Here is a 22108-nt window from a genome sequence, read left to right on the forward strand (position 1 = left end):
ACCTTTACAATTTTATCACATATTTCCTTTGGCTGCTCTGACTTTCAAATATCGTAGAACAGCAGTGCAGATGGGTCTGTACTAACATTCCCTCTCCTTCCCTTCCTGCCATTCATAATTCATGTGAGCTCTTTGAGTGAATTACTCTTTGGTGTGCACTCTGGGGACAAATAATATCATTTATGTATTGTGATTGCTACTCTATTTTATCTCCCTTTTTATTGACAAGAAACAAGGGTGTTGCTTGTAGTTATGAAAGTAAATTGGGTGCAGAAATTGTCCTTCTCTTTCTGAGAGAGGCACCTTCTTTCTGCAGGAAGTGCTATTGTAAACTGTACTGTTATAAATGGTGTGTTAGTTCTCAAAATATTCCTGTCTCAATGTATGAAGCAACAAAGTGTTCCTTTAGCATTCAGTAGAGAGAGCCAATGGAAAAGCAGGCTGTTAAGGACACGTTCCTAAAGTCTGGAAAATCAATGGGACACTAAAAAGGGAGCTGAAGTGGACCGGAAGGAACCTCTTGAGGGTCATTTAAAGAACCAGAAACTGATTATGAACAGCGCTTTTACCCAAGGAACTGGAGGGGGCCAGCAAACCCATTCTTCTGCACTCCAGTTAAATATCTAATAGTTGAGATGTTTTCTGCACAGCCCATAAAGGATAATGAGGAAGGCTTTGATAGCCTTAAAGAAAGTCACTCCGTGGCCTCTCACAAAAACATGATCTGAGTATAAGTGGCAAATGCATGCAGACCCCAAAATAAAGAGGGGCAATACCAGCTAGGTAAGTTACCTTGTTGATTTCATAGGAGAGGGGTCATAATAGAACTTTGTACCTGAGGAAAAATAAAAGTAAGGAATGTCAGAATGTGAAATCTGAGGTCTCATTTACTTAAGCATAGACCTTCTAGAGACCTTGAAATTTTCTGTAATTTTACCTCTACATGGTGACTATTTCATGTAGGTCAAATTAAGGATGAACCCGCATTCTTTGTTTTATTATATTGTATTTTCGGGGTGAAGAATTATCCCTTATATTAATTGGGGTTAAAATATTTTTATATTAGTCCTCTCAAATTGCAATCAGTTCTGAGTTAGTCTTCTATAATTCTTGTCTTTACCCTCTAGTTCCAGCAAAGATAGACTTTATGAATAATTTTTTAAAAGAAGATATTTGTGTTGACATATTTATATTGTTTGATAATGAAAAACATAGTTTTGTTAACTGTTCTTTTTATGATACCTTTGCTACTCTTAGCAAAAGTCTATTCAAAAGAGAAACCTTAACATCCTCTCCCAAGGCACTGAAGACACTTGCACTGACCTTGTTATTCACTCTTTTAGAATGAGACACTTACACTGAATAAGAGAACAGTTGAATACTTCTATTCACAGATATAGTTTGTTACATTGTTAATAGGCTAGTCTACCTAGAATGAAACAATGCTTTCTCCTGGGCTTCAGGCAAGAATTGATCAATCAGTCAATTACTTAACAGACATTGCACACCTTCTTGGCATGGCATCCAAACAACTATTGAGAGTTAGCTGAAGCAAGACAGCTGCAAACAGAATAGATAACAATCCGTGCTCCAAGACTCTCCTTATTTAACTCACACTACCAAAATTTACTGCACTATGGTGGTATGTCTGAAAATGTGGCCTTCCATAAGAATCAAATAATTATACTCTTTGAATAGATGATGTGAGAAAGAAAAGGGCTCTGAAAGTGCAAGGAATATCCTCAACTAATCATTGAAAGCCTAGTGCTTACATTTACATGAGTGTACAGACTGTGTATTCTAGCACTGCAATCCTGGAAGACTGACACGCATATGGCAGGGAACAGTGCCAAATCAAACCTGGTCATCACTCACACCTGGAAGTGTTGCAGTCCCCAGCGGGGTCCAGTGCAGTATCATTCATGGTTAGGTGCCTCCTCTTATAATTACTTCACTGTCTATGTCAGCACTTCTCAAACTTTTTGCTTTCAGGATCCTGTTACACTAAAAAGTTATTGAGAACATGGAATAATTATGTGTAATAGCTATCAATATTACCCTACCAGAAATTAAAACTGACATTTTAAACATTCACTTATTAATATGTTCTCAAAATATCTATTCCATGTTAACATAAATGTGGTTTTATTTGATTAAAAAATAACCACATTTTTTCCAAGCCAAAAATATTTAGTGGGAAGAGTAGCACTGTATTTATATAGTACCATTTTATAATGAGATTTTAGTAAATCTCATTGTCTGGGATCTTATGTCTGCTTCTTCATTGAATTTATTGTCATATTGAATAGTATCTTGCCTCTGGTAAAACCTCCTTTGTACACCCATGAGAAAGAGGATGAAAAAAACAAAATCATCTTAATATTACTATGCAAATAAATAGTTTTGATCCTGCAGAATCTCCACAATGCTAATTTTGTAAAACATTGAATCCACATGACTATCTACACTCTCCTATATGATGGGTTCAGCATAACCTGACACTTAATAGGTACTTTCATGTACACCTGTGTGATTATGGAGAACATTCTCTCACCCTGAATCTCTTCTCAGGACCACTTCTCTTTACCTTCAAATAAGTTTAATGAAGAAAAGGAGAATATAATAAAAATGAAGAAAATAGACCCGTGGGATCCTTATGAGAAACAAAATTATATTCCTGGGACTCTAGATTTCTGTAATCCTTCTGAAGTAGTAAACCTTAGTGGGTTCTAAAATGATTTCAGAAACATATTAGTTTCAAAGAAAATAGGATATTGAAAGTGTGTTGTGTGGCATGGATGGGGCATGGCTAAACAACACATCTAAATCCTGTTGCTGTTTTATCATCTGATCATTGGTGCAACATAGCACAGCTTATTAACGTAAGTGCCATAGTTTTCAGATAGGTATAACCATCTGCGAATAGTCAAATTAATCTATTCAAAGTATCGTAAGCCTTGAAAAGGCAACAGAAGTATTTTCACGGTTTGAAATCGGGTTTTTGATAATGTGAGTTTAAGATCGACATTTCTCATCTATTTGTTTAGCTAATGCTTGTTGATCACCTACTATGTAGTGTGGAAAAAACATACAAGGAGATATATCCTCTGCCTTCAAATATCTTACAGTCTAGTGAAATCTACCAGTAAAGCACAACAGTTAATGATGCAGAGTAATAAATGTTAGGGAGACCAAGATGACTCAAGAATGCATAAAAGAGGACATGGCCCAATCTTGTAGGAAGAGTGAGGCTTCCTAGGAAAAGTAAAGGTATCTTAAGAATGAATGGAATTGGTCTGGTTGGAATTCATATGGAACAGGGAAGATATGCCAAGTAGAAGGCAAGTTGAGAGAGCACGCAATTTGTTTGCTGATGTGAGAGAATTTCTGATGGCTGGAGTGAGGAGTGTGTGGGTCAAAAAGAGAGGGATTAGAAATGTGAACAAAGAGAAGGGAAGTGACTTGAAAAAAGTTTGAACTTATTTTTGAGATGATTATGGAGTCCTCAAAGGGTTTTAATGGAAAGATAATCACAAATAAGCTTGCATTTTATCAAATTCACTTTGGCTTCAATTTAGACATAGAAGCCGTGACTAGTTAACAGACTGTTGTGCTGACCCTAGAGAAAGGGGCTGGAGGCTTACATACGGAAGCAGTTGAAGTGATCATGGAAAAGTGGAAAAATTCTAGATATATTGAGAAAGGTGAATGAACAGGCTTTAATGATTGGTATAGATGTGAGGACAGGGCGAAGAGCAATATTTAGTGTTTTTATTAGGTTGCTGACATAGCAATTGAATACTTTCATTGAAATAGGGAGTCCAGTAGGAGGAATATACTGGTGCAGATGTAGGAGACAGGAAATGAATTCAGTACTTTTGAGATATCCAAGTGGATATCTCATGTTGAGTATTGCACGGCATCTGTGGAATCCACTAGAATATGAAATCCATCAGACTGAAGATTCATGACATTATGGAGTTCACTAAATTATGGAATCCACTTGACTAACTTTCATAAAATGGAAAGCCTTATTACTTTGCTTCTTATTCTTATCCCTGTGTGTGTGTGTGTGTGTGTGTGTGTGTATGTGTGTGTGTGTGTATCCTACTGTATTAGTCCATTCATGCTGCTATAAAGACATACCCAAGACTGGGAAAAAGACGTTTAATTGGACTTACAGTTCTGTATGGCTAGAGAGGCCTCAGAATCATGGCGGGAGGCAAAAGACACTTCTTACATGGCAGCAGCCAGTGAAAATGAGAGAGATGCAAAAGCGGAAACCCCTGATAAAACCATCAGATGTGAGGCTTATTCACTACCATGAGACCAGTATGGGGGAAACTGGCCCTATGATTCAAATTATCTCCCACTGGGTCCCTCCCACAACACATGGGAATTCTGTGTACAATTCAAGATGATATTTCAGTGGGGACACAGCCAAACCATATCTCCTACTGTATATCAGATGCATAAAGTTCAATAAATATTTATATAATAAATTAAAATTAGCATGAATAAAAAATCTGAAGCTCAGAGGAGAGATTTAGAATGGCTTTATAGATTTGGAAGTCATTAGCATATGGATGAGATTGAGGTCAAGGGAGTAGCTGCAATAAGCACAGGTAGATAATGTAGAGTGAAATGAGAAAGGACATTAAAAAGTGTCTGGAGGAATTGCAACTTATTAGTAGATAAGGAATAGACAGAGGAAACTAAAAAGTAACTTAAGAAACAGAGGAAAATGAACCTATAAACACTACAGAAAAGAAGAGCCAGAAATAAATTATATCAATCAATGTTTTTACAAGCAACAGTGGCTGACTACCTTATACAAATATAACTTTACTGAAGAATATCCGGAGATAACAGACATGATGAGGATATGGAGAAGCAGATTTGGAAAATGGGTATGAACAAACCAAGCTCTGGAGAATTGGATAGCATAAAAGACAATAAATGCAATGCAGATAGAATTGGGAGATGGGTTGTCACTGCCAGTAAATGAAAATGGTCTCTAACTGTCCCTACATCTGGACTTGATCAAGCTTCAAGCCCTAGGAGAAAGTATCTGATTAACTGAGCCTTGCTTACAGCACTGCACCTTGTTCTAGGGAAAAGAGAAGGTTTTGTCCTTTCAGTTTCCATAAATGAGAAGCAACTATCACCCACCAAAACTCTATACCAATGGAGCACTCCCCCAAAGGTAGGTAGAAATGACAGTAGGAGGGGGAGGGTACAGGTTGAGTTGAAGAACAACAACAAAATGACAAAGGTCATTATGAGACAGCATATAGAAAACTATGGCAATCTAGTAAATACAGATAAATTTGGATAAAAGATAAAAGACTTATTCATTGGCAGTAGCAACAAGAAGGTTATCAGTAACTTAGGTAAGTGCAGTGCTAGTAGAGTGCTGGAAACCGGTAGTGTTAGAAACCAGAAAAGAATAAGCGAGGAGTGAGAGTTGAGTGAGAGAGTAGAAATAAGGTAGACAACTCTTTTAAGAATTTTAGTATGCAATAAAACAAAATTTAATTTGTTTTATGATTTGAAAAATTCAGATTTGTAGGGAAAACAATTCACTCTTAGGTAGGGATTTGCTAATTCTGATGGTCAGGGTAGGAGTTTTAAAGCTTGCAAGACCATTGATGGATACATTTCTGTATCTGGGCATTTGTCTATACACTGGAATCCTTTCCTCTTTTTGTAGGACACCAATAAGTTGCAGAACTCTTTAAGTGCCTTTGCCTTCGCCTCTTAAGGTCTTGGCTAATGATTTACCACCTTAATGCCTTAATATACAGTGCTGTTATGCTTAATATTGATGTCTTCACAGTTAGAACCTACTAGCGTTGTCTCCTTAAGAAGGATTAAAGAAGTTCAGAGCTCCAGCTATATAATTTTGTTTCTCATAAGGATCCCACGAACTAGGATTTCAGGCACATTGAGGACAGGAGCTATTCCTCACATTACTGACCACAGTATTGAGCACAAAATGGTGCCCATGCTCAGGGAATACTGATTGATTAGTTTATTGATTTTTGAGAACATTGACTAAAGTGATATTTACCTACAAATTTTCACAAAAGATAATTTTTGTTTTCTTTTTGGAAGTTTCATTTGACATATTTGTTTCTCCCTTTATCAGTTCCCCTATGCAAAGTTGTTATGAAAAAGCATGAAAAATGTGCATTTTTGCATTTTAAGAAAGAATAAATTTTTAGATTGGCAACATTGAAAACAAACTGAAACCAATGAAAAGTGTATTTTACTGCCTTATATCTAAAAATGGCACTGCCCAATTTAAGCTATTTTTAAAACCTGTATATTCATACAGCTTGCATACCAAAATGAAAATTGGTGAGCTATAAACCCTTGAAAAACAGAGTTTATAATGGAAACAGTAATTGACCCTTAAGTACAACATCAAAAATACAATACTATATAATACAAAGCCCAGGGCTTGGGATCCCATCTCTGCTCTAACCTCAGACTGGCACACTAACCCAACACCACAAAGCCAACTAATAGTTATATTTTGAGATGTTTTCTTCTTACATGGCAGGGAAAATGGATAAGTGATCCAATAGCCACATGCAGCTAAGTTTCACAGAACCAGCACCCTAAATATTTTTAATAAACTCACAACTCTTTTTCAGGGCCAATACCCTGTGAAATAATTGGACTTGCTTAGAAAAACAATGTATTTATTGTTTTTAAATGGAAACTCCTATCCCTGAAGTCGTGCTATGTTGCATCGTGGTCTTTGGGTATGTGACATTATACCACAGGATGCGGTGAGGCTAGAATGACCAGTTGTCAGGAAAGCTCATGGAATCACGGAACACACTCAGAATATTTAGAGTTGTCTTCAACTTTGCTCTAGTTCATAGTTGGTCCAGTTTTCCCATTTTCTAAGCCACAACTACCCATTTTTATCATGAGAAAATGTGATCTAAACTAAAGAGAAAAATGCAAGTATTAAACTTGATTAATGAGATCTGAAGGGTAAATTCAGAGTGCGGGTTTCAATTTCAACTTGGCTCTAGGCAAAGAGGGGTGTGTGCATAAATAAAGAATCTTAACCCATACTCTTTTGTTGTTGCTGTTATGGTGTGGAGGCGAAGGGGTTAAGGGAGTTTATTGCTAAAGAAAGAAAGTTCAGAGATTCCTTTCATTTTAAAGTTGAAATATGTGAGCATTGCCAGCTTATTTTTTTAAGAACCTTCCAAAAAATTTGTCAGCTGAAAATAGTCAAGATTTTGCCTTCTAAAATGTCATCTATTTACACAAATTGAGCAGGACTATTTGGTGTTTCCTTCTTGGGCATTCTGTTTCTGTTGCCTGAATACCTTATGAACTTGGTAAATGAGCGAAATATTACTGATTTCATTTATCTATATAAAACCTTTTCCTGTATATTCTGTGACCAAGCCACTAACTGAGCTTTGGAGTAAGGACTGTGGGAGAGGGTTGGAATTGGGACAGAGAAGGGTATTTTCTTTGTGGGAGTGTTCAGAGGATTTTAGAAAGGATGCTGTCTTTTCTAGGATTTAGCAATTTTGCTAATTGTAATTAAAATGTTGTCTTTGTATGGTGATATGAATAGCTAATATGTGTCTTAAAATTTCAGTGCTTAAAAATAAATACAAATCAATTCTGATGTCACAACAGAGCACTTTTATGGCATTTTTTCATGTCTTTCTTTAAGTACTAAGATCTGTCTCAGATAACTTCAGGGTATTATGAATTCTGTTATTTACTTAACGTTAGATTTTTTAAAGCCCCCCCAACACACATATTTGAACACAAATATATACCTTCTTCCTTATTTTCTCTTTTATTCCCTCTTTCATTCCTTATAATTAATTCATATACCATATTTGCTTCATCCTAATTTCTACTCTTCGTGAATTCTGTATTTTCTTTCAAGGCTTGTCACAACTACACATAAATAATTATGTAGTGGGTTAAGATTTTGAAATGTTAGCTGATACATTCCCTTTTATATCCTTGCACCCTTAGTTCTTCCCCTAAAATTCAGGAAAGTAATAACATGGTGAAGTGCTAAGTAAAAATTGGTAAAGTCTTAGCTTTTGAGTTTTGAAAGCCTATTTTTCCGGGGAAGTAGAAATAACTCAGGGCATAGACAAAACATTTGAAAAACTACCCAATAAATTCAGAGCCAAGCTGCCTTATTACCATTAGATAAAACTTCGCAGCCTGGGGAGGTGTACAGAAAGTTGGAAAATAAACACTGAATATTTCAAATTGGTGGGTCCCTGAGAAAAGAACAAGACCCTGCATCCTTCTCTTTGGTTAGTCCTAGGTGAGTGGGAAGGATGTGTAAGGGGGAGGGAAAGCGGGGCAACAGTTACTCAAAACAGGATACGTCAAAGCACCAAAGGGGCTCATGCAGAGCCAAGGCTTCAGGCAAGGACATCAAGTGTCAAGGTCACAGCCTGAATGGAAACCTCTGAGATGTCTGGTGTCCTGGTCTTCACCCAGTAGTCCACACGGGCTGCTTCTGGATTCTGCCTGCCAAACCAGTTCTTGGGACTGGTGGTTTTCTCTTTTTCTCTTCTTTTCCAGGCCCCCTCTTGCATCTCTGAGCAAAATTCTGCCAGTCTCATGGTCTGCCGGGGTCACAGGAATCTCTGAGAGGCCTTTTGTCATATTTTTGGCTACGCCTAAGCACATGGGCATTATGCTACTGTCATGAGATGCAAACACTCTCTGAGCCAAGTCAGATCCACCAGGCCTGACAGCCTGCAGCCTGCTGCCCCACCCCCAAGTCTCCATGTGGGAAAGGAGCACCGGTCTCCTCACATTCAGATTTCTAGCCAATCTAAGATTTCTGTTTTTCCCTTGCCTGAACCTGACTAGGTAGAAAAGGAAGCAGATAGCCAGAAATCTTTCTTCAGGACTCACTTACCATGTAACCTATCATCCTCCAGGAAATTGTATCCTTTATCTTGAAATATGATAGCTTGGTTCTAACTCGTTAATTAATACATTTTGTACAACCTAAGGTTTATTTCTTTGCTTCCTTTTGAGGACTAAGCTAAGAATAGACTTGTTTGTTTGAATTTTTTTTTTTTTTTTAATTTAAGTTGTGGCATATTCCTTTCCTGAGGCAAAGCATGGATGATATTAATTGGCTAAAGAAAGTCCAAGAAAATATATAGAAAATATACGAATTCACATTTCAAATTATCACCCTACCACAATTATTTGTGCAGTTATTCATTTAATACACATCTCTCCTGCTAAAATATAAGCTCTTTTGAAGGCAGTGTCACTTTTGTGTTTATCACTCTACGCTCAGCAACTTGTACCATTGCCTGAAACATAGTTAGTGCTCAATAAATATTTATTTAATAAATGAATAATAACATAGTAAATGCCTAAAGCAATTCTTGTTACTACTAGGTGTTACTTCATCCATCCATAATGCAAAATTAGAATTAGGTAAGATACAGTGAGCCTTTTTGTTTTTTAACCATTGTTGATCTGAGTGAGATTTGAATAATCTGTTAAGAGAAAAATCATCATTTAGATTAGTGTAGAATTTCTGGCAAACTGATGAACTCAGAGTAGTTAAAAATTCTTTTTAAGTATAACCCTACAAGGTACACAAGGTTATGATGAAGAACACAAGACTCATGAAAACTTTGTTCTTAGTTCTGAGTATTTGTAATAAAGTAATTTTCTTTTTTAAAAAGGATGCTGTAAGGTTTTTATTTTATTCTTGGCTCAAAGCAAAGATTTCAGGTGAATTCATCTTTGATTCTTTTTTGAGGTGCTCTCTAAAACTCTCTATTTCAATAACAATTACCTGCTAAAAATTCTTGCTCCCTAGGCTGTTGTACCTGAATGTAGTTTTCATTGACCTAAATGGAGAGGAAAAGTGTGTTGCCGAAGGGAGATACTCCAGAGATTCTCTCTTCTGTGGTCATAGAAGTGTGTGTGTGTATTTGTGTGCATACGTGCTCAAGAGTCACTGATCTACATGTTTTCACCCATGCAAGAAAAAAGAATTCAGTTCTGGGAATTAAAACTTAGACTTAATGTATACTTCCAACTGTATAGGACATACAGATTAACAGAGGAGAATATTCCTATTCTACTCAATGATTCCATAGAGATAGACCTGGAAGTTTCTTAAACATTGGTGCATATGTGTTTGTGTGTGTGTGCATGCGCACTCATGCTAATCTGTGGGCAATGTGCATGATTAGAATGAATCAAAATATTATAGACAGTAGCAAAATGGAGAGCTCCATTTCCAATAGATCATCTATTGATGGATAACTGTTTGCTTTACTCTGGATCTAACTGATACATTATTCCCTAGTCATTCAAGCCAACCTTCATTCAATAATGTAAAATGCAACTTTGAAAACACACAATACATATAGAACACACAATAGATAAAACTATAGCTAGTCAACATGTATTAAGTACTTATGAATGCAGCATATTCTCACTTTTCTTTTTGATAGTTCCTTTATTTAGTTAAAAGTTTTTGTTCTAGAGAGAGATTCAGGTGGAATATGGGAAAGTTAGCTAATAAATTTAATTAGTTGAGGAAATCAATCAAGATGATTTGTCATTTCTAAAATAATTAATGTCTTAACCCTAAGTAGATCAACAGAATTACCTTTCTAGATCTTTCTATTGATGTTTATATGTTAACGATAATTCTGGAGACTTCTTCTTGGTGTTGAGAAAAGTCCATATTGTTTGTTTTAAATTTTGTATTTTTTTCACATTGATCCCTGAAAAGGGAAAAAGATACTAAATATTCATTCATAATTGGAATTTTTTAAATTGTAGAAGAAATGGGGAGTAGTTTAGTAAAAGAAATAAAAATGGATCTACAAATGCCACTTCAGTCTTGTGCAATAGAGGAAAGTTTGAGTGATAAAGTTTGAGTCTGTTGTGGACTGACATTTCTAAAGCAGTCACCATGAAGCATGACTCAAAAAGCAGATTTTAGCATAGACCACAAAATACATATTTATATTGTAGTTTTTTAAAAAAACTATTTCTTATTGTTATGGGAACTTGTCCTGCCTTTGAAATTTTGAAAGAGAAAAGCTAGGAAGAAAGCAATCTTTTTTGAGGCATATATTTTAGGTGTATGCAGATTTTTTTTTTTTTTTTTGAAAATAAGGCATGTTCCTTTCCTTCTTATATTTCTTTCTTTCATTTTAATGTCTATAAGAGTCTTATTATTTCAGGAGTACAACAGCAAATTTTATTTTTTATATTTAATTAAATTTTCTTTTAATTTTTATTTTTGAGACAGAGCCTTGCTCTGTCACTCAGGCTGGAGTGCAGTGGTATGATCTTGGCTCACTACAACCTCCACCTCCTGGGTTCAAGAGACTCTTCTGCCTCAGCTTCCCGAGTAGCTAGGACTGCAGCTGCACACCACCACACTGGGGTAAAATATATATATATGTATGTATATATTTTCGTAGAAACAGGTTTTCACCATGTTGGCTAGACTGGTCTTGAATTCCTGACCTCAAGTCATCTCTCCACCTCGGCCTCCCAAAGTGCTGGGGTTACAGGCATGGGCCACCGTGCCAAGCCCAACGACAACTTTTACCATGACCTGCAAATTGTCACTCTGTGGACGGGCTTTGTGAAAAATTAAGAAGATAGTGAATGAACTGGGCTCCTAGTCTTTCCCTTTTTCAGGACATGGGAAGGACCTTATCTCTGGAGGGGAACCTTGTCCAATGTTGCCATCAAGATCTGGTATATCCAATGCTGCTAGTGGATTGAGATCTTGACCAGATTATTCATTACCTTGTTTTTTTCTTTCTAAAACTTTTCCTTCTTCTTTCCTTTCCTTATCTCTCCCCACCACACTTTCCTCTCTGGTTCTACAGGTCTGCAACAACCAGAACCTTAGTCTTCAATAATTATGGCTCTAGGATTGTTGTGATTATTTTACTTTACATTTAAATAGAATTTAATTAATACCATTGAATATTCTGAGCATGTGGCTACTAATGGGTTTCTTTTTGCCTTCTGGTTTCAGAGAAACAAATACTGAAACCAGAAGTTGTTGGAGAGATTTGATCTTCTGAAAAAGATAAAAAATTTGCTTACTCATATTTATAATTGTGACAAGACCTCTAGGAATCCATGCATTATGTCTTTTATGTGAGAATGTTTGTTTTGACTAGATTATAACCAAACACTGTTAAACAAAGTTGAGTATATTCTTAGCTTCCCTATGCCAGACTAGGTAATGTCTTGTGGCCACTTGAAGGAATTTGGCTTTCACCTGAAGGCAGTGGAAGTCACTGACGTTTTACTCAGGAGAAGGGAGAAAAGACACAAGTGGTGAATACAGCTAGAATTTTCACTTTGGAAAGAGCAATCTGGCTATGGTATGGAAAACCACATTGAATGTGAATAGCTACCTTTGATAGGAGGTTGCTGCAGTAGTCCAAGACAGAGAGGATGAGAGCTTGAACTGGGATGTTGGTAGAGGAAAGAAAAGAAACGAACGGTGTCAATAAATGTTTACTTATTATGGAATGGATATGGAGGAGTTTAAGAGAAGGCATGTGCAGAATGCCCCTGGCAACTGACTTGTACGTTGGTGTCCTGAGATGCCCTTCAATGGCGAAAGAGAGGGGTGCTGAGGAAGAAGACCAGGATAGAAGGAGAACTGTGTGTTTCATTTTGACCTATTGCTTTTGAAATATCCAAGTGAAAGTATCCAGTGTATATCCATAGATATACAACGGTGAAACTTTGTGTATGGTTGGTCATGGGGAATGAATAAGGCTGCCTAAGAAAAAGAGAGAAGGAGAAGAAAAAAGCAACACAACCTGTCCAGGAAAATGCAACGCTGAAATGATGAAGAAGAAACAAATGTTGAGAAACAAAACCAATGGTCAAGGAGGTGGGAGGAAAAGAAGAAAGTATAATAGTATAAAAGTGGAGGAAAGATATGTTACAAGATGGAGGAAAATGAAAATAAAATGTATTACAGGTTCTGCTATCCTGAGGCAAAACCGATTTACCTTTTTTGTTTCTTTGAAGGCATTGTTAGAAGGACTTGCATATGCTAAAAAACAGAAAAACAAAACAAAACAAAAAACTAAAATAAAAAAACTAATGACATTATTCTAACGAGACAGATAAACAGAAATTGGTAGTGGAATCAAATGAGTAAGACTTGTTCAGTGATTATTAGGTAATTGTGTCACAAATTAGCACCATGGATTTTTCCTTCAAAGCACTTAACATCAGTTGTAACTATAAATTTGCCTTCCTTTCTTCTTTTTCTCTTTCCCCCTTCCCCTCCCCATGTTTTCTTTCATGGCAGGAACTTTGTCTGGTTTCTACCACTGTGGCCCCAGCATATAGCATAGTGCCTGCAAAAATATCTAGATGCCTTTCAATAATTGTGGAGAACCACACAAATGAATCTCAAATATGCAATAAAAAGAGAGAAACTCTGGATTAGGAAAACACACACACACACACACACACACACACAAACAAATAAAAAAACCCTTAGGTTTTATCCTGCTCCAGATCATTCGGTTTTAAAATATCTAGGGCCTCTCTTTCCTAATACATAAAAGCCTATGTCTTGACCGGAAGTATTCCAAGATAACTTCTGGATCCAAAGTTCCATGAATCTATTTGCCTAACTATGATAAAATGTTGGGGCAGATCTCTCTGAAAAAAGCTTCTTCTAAAAACATGTTGCCATCCAGATTGGCTTTATGCTGTGCCAGCGATATTTGAAGAAGGCCAACCCCTTAGGGACACTGTGTGATCTCATCCTCTAGCAGCTCACCTATTGGCCATTGCCCTGCCTTGCAGCCAGGAGCAGGTGAGCCTGACAATGTCCGACATCAGCTGTCTTGTTTCCTTTGCTTTTTGCCCCCAGGCTTCTGTGCAGCTGCAGAATAAAAGGCTGGTCATATGCCCCGTTGGAAGTGTCGGGAACCCATGTCTTCAAAGGACCTCTGACGAGTGGGAAGTTGGAACCATGATGAAATACTGCCCTCTAGACTGATCGCAGGAGGACAATTCTGGGGTGAATTCTATACGGTTTCTCAGAGGGTCTCCAATAGCACTGAGCCCCCATTTCCACAGTCATATTCAGTTCAATAATACTTTTCCTCCTTTCCTGTTTTGCTTTCTCCAGCACCCATCGCTAGTTGCTTCCTGGAGGAATTTCCCTAAATAAAAGTGCCTATCCACAAATCCTTCTCCTGAGGCTGCTTTTTGGGAGAATTCAAATTAAGGAAGATTTCTATTGGATCAATATATGTACATGGAGTTCACTTTACTCTTCATTCCCAGTGAAAATACTTCAGAAATTTTGAGTACAATTGAAATTTTTCTAAAGCAATGTTTTCCTCATTGTTTTACATTTCAGTTTTAGAAATGCTTTATCTTTATTCTGTTATAAAACTTTAATTAAGACTTCCAACTCTTAGATACCACCTCAGATATCTTCTAGCTTTTATACCAAATAGATGATAATCTATAAATAATATTTAAATGTACTAGACATTCAGTTATTAAAGGACTATTATGAAGACATAATCCTTTTGCTGGTAAAAGCAAAATTACTTACTGGCTAGTATATGTATTTCCATATATTTTACCTTGGATTTTATTTGTGTTATTTCAGGTTTGTATGGATTTTAATCCCTATTGCTGGTGCACTTTGCTTGGGCTTGGAAACTTTTTTCCCATTTTCATAGTAATGATCCATAAGTACATTAAAGTGAATAGTATGTACACAGAGATATTTCTCTTTTTATTGGGAAAAAAAGAAAGTATTTTTCTTGCTGTTCCTGCAACTCATTAATCACAATGCTATATATGCTATTAATTATGCTTAAATGTAGTTTGCTTGTATAATTTGTGAACCTGCAATAATTCAAGGCTTTCAAATTATTTGTCTTCCATGTTGACATTTTGATTACTAAAACATTCCTAAAGCTAGAAGAAGTACTAATAACATAGGATTAAAACTATGAATCACCTTTTGATTAAACACTCAGCAATCTTTGTTGCTAAATCTTCACTCAGAGACTAACTCTAAGTCTCATTTGAACTTATAGATGTTAATTCCATATTGATTACCATAGCCTGGTAGGTGCAATGCATATTCACTCAGCTCATAGTTTTAACTTAAAGTGGATATTGGTGCTTTGTGATGAGAACAGTGATCTCTAATCATGCAGCTTCAATAAATAAAGCTGAGGGAACAGTGGGCAGCATTGGTGATTGTAGAAAAGGTCATTTGCTGAAAATCTGTTCCAAATGTTGAATGTAACATATCTCTTGAGGTCACATGTTCACTCAACTCCATCTCTAAAGAAGTAACCTAGACTTCTGCTTATATAGTCTTGATAGTGGTAATAATATATGTGTAAATATAAAGATGTTTATTTTGTAAAATCACACATCTCATCTAATTTGACTTGAGAAATTATCTTTTGATGTGTTTGGAACAGTTATAGATGCTTCCATTTAGGGTCAGATAAATTGTGTTACTGGTGACCAAATTATAGTAACTAACAAATGGGAAATGCAGGAAACCAGGTGCTCTGGTTCCTGACCCAGTGATATTCTAGATTTCCACTGTTCTCTGCTTTATGTTCTTACTACGCATTGTCTCCTCAACTAGTGCCTTCTGTACACAAACTCACCCTCTCTCTCACATTCTTCCCTCTTCCACCTTTTTCATTAAATAGTAAGATACGCACTGGGAACTAGAACAGCTGAATCTTTTGTATTTTTACTCAACCTGAATTTTGGATATAATCTTGCTGTGATAGTTAATTTTATTTGTCAGCTTGGTGAGGTTATAGGACCCAGTTATTTAAGCAAACATGGAGTGAGGCGTTGCCAGGTCATGGGTAACATCTCTCATCAGTTGACTTTAAGTAAAGGAGACTACCGTCCATAACATGGTTGGGTCTCATCCAATCATCTGAAGGCCTTTAAGAGCAAAAACGGAAGTTTTCCAAAGAAGAAGACATTCTGCCTCAAGATGGTAACAGCAACTTGTGCCTGACTTTCCAGCCTGTCAGCCTGCCCTATGGCTTTCAGACTTGCCGGCCTGCCAGCCTCTACAATCCTGTGAGCCAATTCCTTAAAATAAAGCTCCTGATATAACATAGGGTATATATATCCTATTGGTTCTGTTTCCCTGGAGAACTCTGATGCGCTTGCCTTATGTTTTCTGAGAATGTCAATATGATACAATTTGTACACCACTGACATTATTATGTTCCTTAAAGGATCTCTGTACATCTGCTCTTGCCCCTTTCTACTGTCCTTACTGCTTGCCAAAATTTCAATTTTCAATTGTAGTTTTTATTCTATAAATTCTCTTCATTTCCTGCATCCTGTCTTAGCAATATTTTCTCTCTTGAAAGTCTTTCCATTTTCTCTACTTTATCTCTAAATTAGTGAACATGATCTTAATGGATAGGATAAAAAAAAAAAAAAAAGAAAAAAGAAAACAAAACTGCCATCAACTGGCTCCCTTCAATCTTCCTATTAATTAAACTAAGTAGCAGTTTACCTTATACTCAAAATATCTTACATTAGCCACACACACACACACACACACACACACACAAGTGTACATACACACTGAGTTCTATGGAATAGATCTTATTTTTTCAATTGTATAGTGCAACCTATTTATAGTTTCACAGCAGAAGGCTGAGGCGCAAGGAATTATCTACCACAAACTCAATCACAAATACTGATGTTCATAATTAGGGTTTGAATAATTTGATACTTATGGCCTTTGCCTGCTAGTAATGAGGTAATGAGGCATTTTTGTTGCCTACTGGAATTCTCCTGGATATTCTGCATGGAACTGAAATTAAACCTGGTCAAAATTAACTCCCAACTTTTTTTCCCAATCTCTTTTTCTCTTTTATTGTATTCCCCATTTGGTTATTGGTAATATCATCCACTATTTTCAGTGACTCTTGATTCTACATTTTTCTTCACTATATGTCTCCAGTGGGACCCCAAATGCTGCCAATTCCTTTCCATTACTAAATGCACCGTGATCTGTTCAGCTTCTATAACTTTTCACACTGATTCGTTCATTTAATAAATGTTTATTGAATGTGTAATTTATGTCAGGCATGGTTGTAGGTGTCCACGATACATTAGGGAATAAGGCAAGGAAGTGTACCTTTGTGGAGTTTACATGTCAAAAGGGTAAGACAGACAATTAGCAGTTAATATAATTAATAAATTAATTATGTATGATAGATTTTTTTTCATTAATGAAAACAGAACAGGGCAAACACCCTGTGAACTGGCTGACTCAATATGTATTTAATAAACATTTTAAAAGCGATGGATTGACTGAAAGCATAGTGTGTTAAACTCTAGGTGTCTTGCGTTCAGTGTCTAGAAGAAACGAGTTATACTTAAATAAGGACTTAAGTTCATTTGTTTGCTTTGGGTGGGTGAGAGTTTTGTTTTGGTTTGTTTGTTTTCTCTTTGTCTTTGGTAGAATAAATGATCAGTCTCAGAAGATGCTGAAAGCGTAAAATGCCAACTGAATTGTCTAAATAAGCACAATATGTTGCTTTAAACGCCCCTCCCTCCCTCTCTCCCTCCCTCCTTCCTTCCTTCTGTCCTTCTATCCTTCCAAATTAGCAAGACTATGTAATTCCTACTGTGATACAGGAACTATGCCTGGCACTGGAGTCCTACTGTGATACAGGAACTATGCCTGGCACTGGAGATACAAGGCTTATGAATAAAGAGCCACTGAACTTCAGACTTTCACAGTCAGGGAGGGAAGCATACATGTTAAGTCAATGGAAGTCATTAGAGCTCAGTGAGTGAGAGTCAGGGCCCTAGAACTATACTCTCAGGCTGAATTCTAAGTTACTCTGTTTCTGTGGGCCTCTTGCTACTTTTCTGCAAAAAAGAAATAATAATAACACCTACATTCAATGGTTGTGTTAGGAATAAATTAGTTACAATTTACCAACTGCATAGAAAATACCTGGCATACAATAATTATTTAATACATTTTTACAATCTTTTTATTATAAATATAATAAAATGAGGAATGTTCAGAGAGAGAAAAACATGCTTGGAGAATATGGAAGTCTATATATGGTTGAACTAAAAGTTAAGGGGTGCTTTTGTATTATCTTTAAAGGAAGAAGTGAAATCAGATTTCTAGAGTTGAGATGGAGATCGGGTTATTTATGGACTCAAAGATGCAGTGAGTTTGGGAAGAGCCCTTGGTGATGAATAGAAGCAAGACATGTTGAAGTGCAAGAACTATGTTTAAAATTTTCAGATAAAATATATTAGAGAATAGAGATAAGGTCGAACTACTTGGGAAATATAAATGGCAGGAAAACCAACTCTCTGTAAAGCCATAAAAACATAGTTGAGTTTGGGCCAGGTGTGGTGGCTCATGCTTTGGGAGGCTGAGGGAGGTGGATCATTTGAGGCCAGGAGTTCAGGATCAGCCTGGCCAACATGGCAAAACCCCATCTCTACTAAAAGTACAAAACATTAGCCAAGCATGGTGGTGCACACCTGTAGTCTCAACTACTCAGGAGGCTGCGGCAGGAGAATTGCATGAACCTAGGAGGTGGAGGTTGCAGTGAGCCGAGATTGAGCCACTTAACTCTAGTCTAGGTGATAGAGCAAGACTCTGTCCCCCAACCCCCACCCCCCAAAAAAATCGAGTCTTCACTTTAGTGGTTAGGCTAGAACTTTATTATTAGTGGGTTATTTATGGCAAATAGTTGTTGTTTGCATCTTAAATTGTAACTGTTAAGTTCAAAGTGCTAGTCATTGTTTGAGACTTGAGAAACTTGAAACTTTGTAATTTAAAAATCACACCATCCTTAGCAGATTTTTATGTTTATTCTATGTCCTATGTTTCCCTAAATATAAAATGAACTTGAGTACTATGAAATCATTTATATTCTCATCATTTTAATCTTATTTCTAGTTAATGTTTTAAACTGCAGAATTTCATATGTTATGATTTTTGCTTGGCAGATTTTTTTTCAGGTTATACTTAAAGATGAGTTCATGAACACTTTTATCTGATGTATACATGTTAACACTAATTTCAATTAGATATTACATTGCTTATCATTGTTAATGTGTAATGGAAAGATAATATTTTTCCTAAAAGTAAAAAGAATAGCAATTTATTTCCTGACATAAAGTAATCTTAATATATACTCATACACAAAGTCCATGAAGGTGTATATTTATCTTCAAGAAAAAAATGACTTAGAAAAAAGAGCAAACTTGCCGGGCACGGTGACTCACGCCTGTAATCCCAGCACTTTGGGAGGCCGAGGCGGGCGGATCATGAGGTCAGGAGATCGAGACTATCTTGGCTAACACAATGAAACCCTATCTCTACTAAATATACAAAAAATTAGCCTGGCGCGGTGGCGGGCGCCTGTAGTCCCAGCTACTCGGGAGGCTGAGCCAGGAGAATGGCGTGAACCCAGGAGGTGGAGTCTGCAGTGAGCTGAGATTGCGCCACTGCACTCCAGCCTGGGCAACAGAGCGAGACTCTGTCTCAAAAAAAGGAAAAGGCAAATTTGCTAGGATTTTAAATCAATATTGCATGACATCTTTTTATCTACTGCCTGGAAGAAATAAAAACACATTAAACTTTTTATTAAAAGTAAGTTAGAGTAACTGAGAACATTTTTAATTGCATAATAAAGATTTGTGTCAGACATAAACAATGACTTTCCATGAGCTCTGCTCTGACATGAACAAATTCAGAATGGCTTTCGCTATCCAACAAGGTTTTTCCTTCTGAAAACACAGCCCGCTAAGAATCTCCAAATTACTCCGCCTCCTTGGTTTCTGTATAAAGCACCAGGTAAACTTGAGAAAAAGAAACTGAACGGCTAGGGCTTGGTAAGGAAGCCCAAACAATGAGGAGGCTTAAGCAGAATTTTCCGAGAAGCACATAGCTGCCAAACCAGGCCTTCAGAACCTGCTCTTTTTTGGCCAGGATGGAGCAGCAGAGGAAGAGGATGTTCCTAGAACAAGCAGACCACATCCCCAAGCTCTACCTCGTAGTGTATCAACATTCATTCACTCATTCATTCTACTCATGCAACAAATCTTTGCATGCTAGGCGTTGTTCTGGGTGCTAGAATACAATGGTGTCCCTGCCCTCAGTCTAGCTCAGAAGACAGATAAAAGAGCTAATAAATATGTGATAAGTCAGGTGGCATTGTATCCTGTGGAAAAATCTAAAATAGAGGGAGAAAAGGGAACATTGGGGTGGGTTTAGACTTGCCAGATAAAATACAGAACACCCAGTTAAATTTGAATTCCAAATAAATCCAAGTAACTTTTTAGTGTAAGTCTGTCCAAAGCATTATTTGGAGCATTCTTACATTAAAAAAATGGCATATTTGTTGTTCATCTGAAATTCAAATATAACTGGGCACCCTTCCTGCCACCCAGGCCCCTACATCTGTCAATCTTATTTGGGTTAGAAGAGGGAGAAGGATTTTTATCTTTATATTGAGTAGTCAGTGAGGTCTTCTGATGATATGATCAAAGAGCCATACAAATGTTTGGAGGAAGAATATTCAGTACAGGGAAAAGCACGCAAGTGAAAAGACCCTGAAGCCTTGCAAGTTACAATTACAATTTGAGTTGTATTCACAGTTGTGTTCCCAAACAAAGCATGCATAACGTCCGATTGTCAAACATCTTGTGTGGAGTTTAGATGTGGCTAGAGAATTGATTGTTAGACCCATCAAGTTACCCAGAAATCCCCTTCTGATTTTGCAGAGTGTCTGTTCTTTAGCGAGAGGAACCACTGATGCTTGCAATTCACTTCTGAGTGACTACTCAGAGAAACTACTCAATGGAGTAGTTCTCAATGGAGTCCAGGCAACAGGACTGTGCACACTGTAAAAATACCACCTGTGTTGAGCCTGAAGACCTTTAGTGTCTGGGTTTTACTTTTTAAAAAAGTCTGATGCTGAGTTGCTTATCTGTTTCTTTCCAAATGCCCAGAACCTCACAAGTTAGTCGGCAAAATTGGATGGAAAATTTGGCCAGAATTCTAGAACATCCACTCCTGGTGCTTGCCAAAAATATCAAAAGAGTAGTCTTTCTTGTGGTACTTAGGATCTTTTGACTTCAGGTCCAGTTAAATACCAGGCACTTTCTTTTTCCTTTTTGGGTGGGAGAGTATGAAAGGGTATGAGAAAATGAAATACCTAAGGTAGGGTCTGAGAAGAAAATATATCTCAGCATTTAAAATTTTTCATATTTTTAGATCCTTGATTGAAAGTAATATAAACTAATGAGTCTGAATGTTTTTCTTTTGAAGTAAAAAGAGCTGCATAGAAAAGAAAGTAGTGCCTATCTCTGTGCCAAGACCAAAGAGTAATTTTGTGTCCTGGCCATTCAAGTTGTGGGTTGCTTTTCCACAACTATGCCTCCACTGCTATTACTTAGTCTGCTCAGAGCTCTATGCTGACTGGTGCCCACATAATCTAATAATGAGCCAGATGCTCCTGCCATGTATGTACTCTTAGATGGTGACTTTGGAGGAGATTTAACTATTTCATGATCCTAGGAGGCAATGGCATGGAAAAGACTGGACAGTTACCTAACATCCTGAAATTAATTCAGCTTACAAACTACTCTATGTGCAAAAAGGAACTGAATTAACAATAACAGAAAACCAAGAAAGAGTAGTGGCTTAGAAAGATTTCCTTTTTTTAATGTTTTGGGGTACTGAAAATTATATTAAAATTATCAGGGATTTATTGGAGACCTTTAATTAAATAAAGACAACACAGTTTGTCAGAGATAAGATATCTCCATGTTGCGTGGGGTTATAATGTATTCAGAGTTCAATATCTAGTAGGAAATGTCACTTGGCTAGATGATGGCCCTAGGAATAAGGTTCTGCCTTTTGATTTTGAAGAATCTAAAAGGCATCTAAAATAATACATAACTAGACAATTCCTCTTTAACCAGACATCTGTGGACACCTCAGGAATAATAAGTATTCCAGAAATATAGAGAATGA

The 22108-nt window shown here is 36.8% G+C and overlaps 1 long non-coding RNA gene across 1 annotated transcript in view; it reads right to left on the bottom strand.

The window, feature by feature from the left end:
- Positions 1-359: 359 nt before the first annotated feature.
- Positions 360-22108, bottom strand: part of LOC140712669 (uncharacterized) — a 37071-nt gene continuing 15322 nt past the window's right edge. The window contains exon 3 of the long non-coding RNA XR_012094383.1: positions 360-835. This is a non-coding gene — a long non-coding RNA (uncharacterized lncRNA). The remainder of the gene's footprint in view (positions 836-22108) is intronic.

Source organism: Chlorocebus sabaeus, chromosome 10 (genome assembly GCF_047675955.1).
Source record: "Chlorocebus sabaeus isolate Y175 chromosome 10, mChlSab1.0.hap1, whole genome shotgun sequence".
Lineage (NCBI taxonomy): Eukaryota > Metazoa > Chordata > Mammalia > Primates > Cercopithecidae > Chlorocebus > Chlorocebus sabaeus.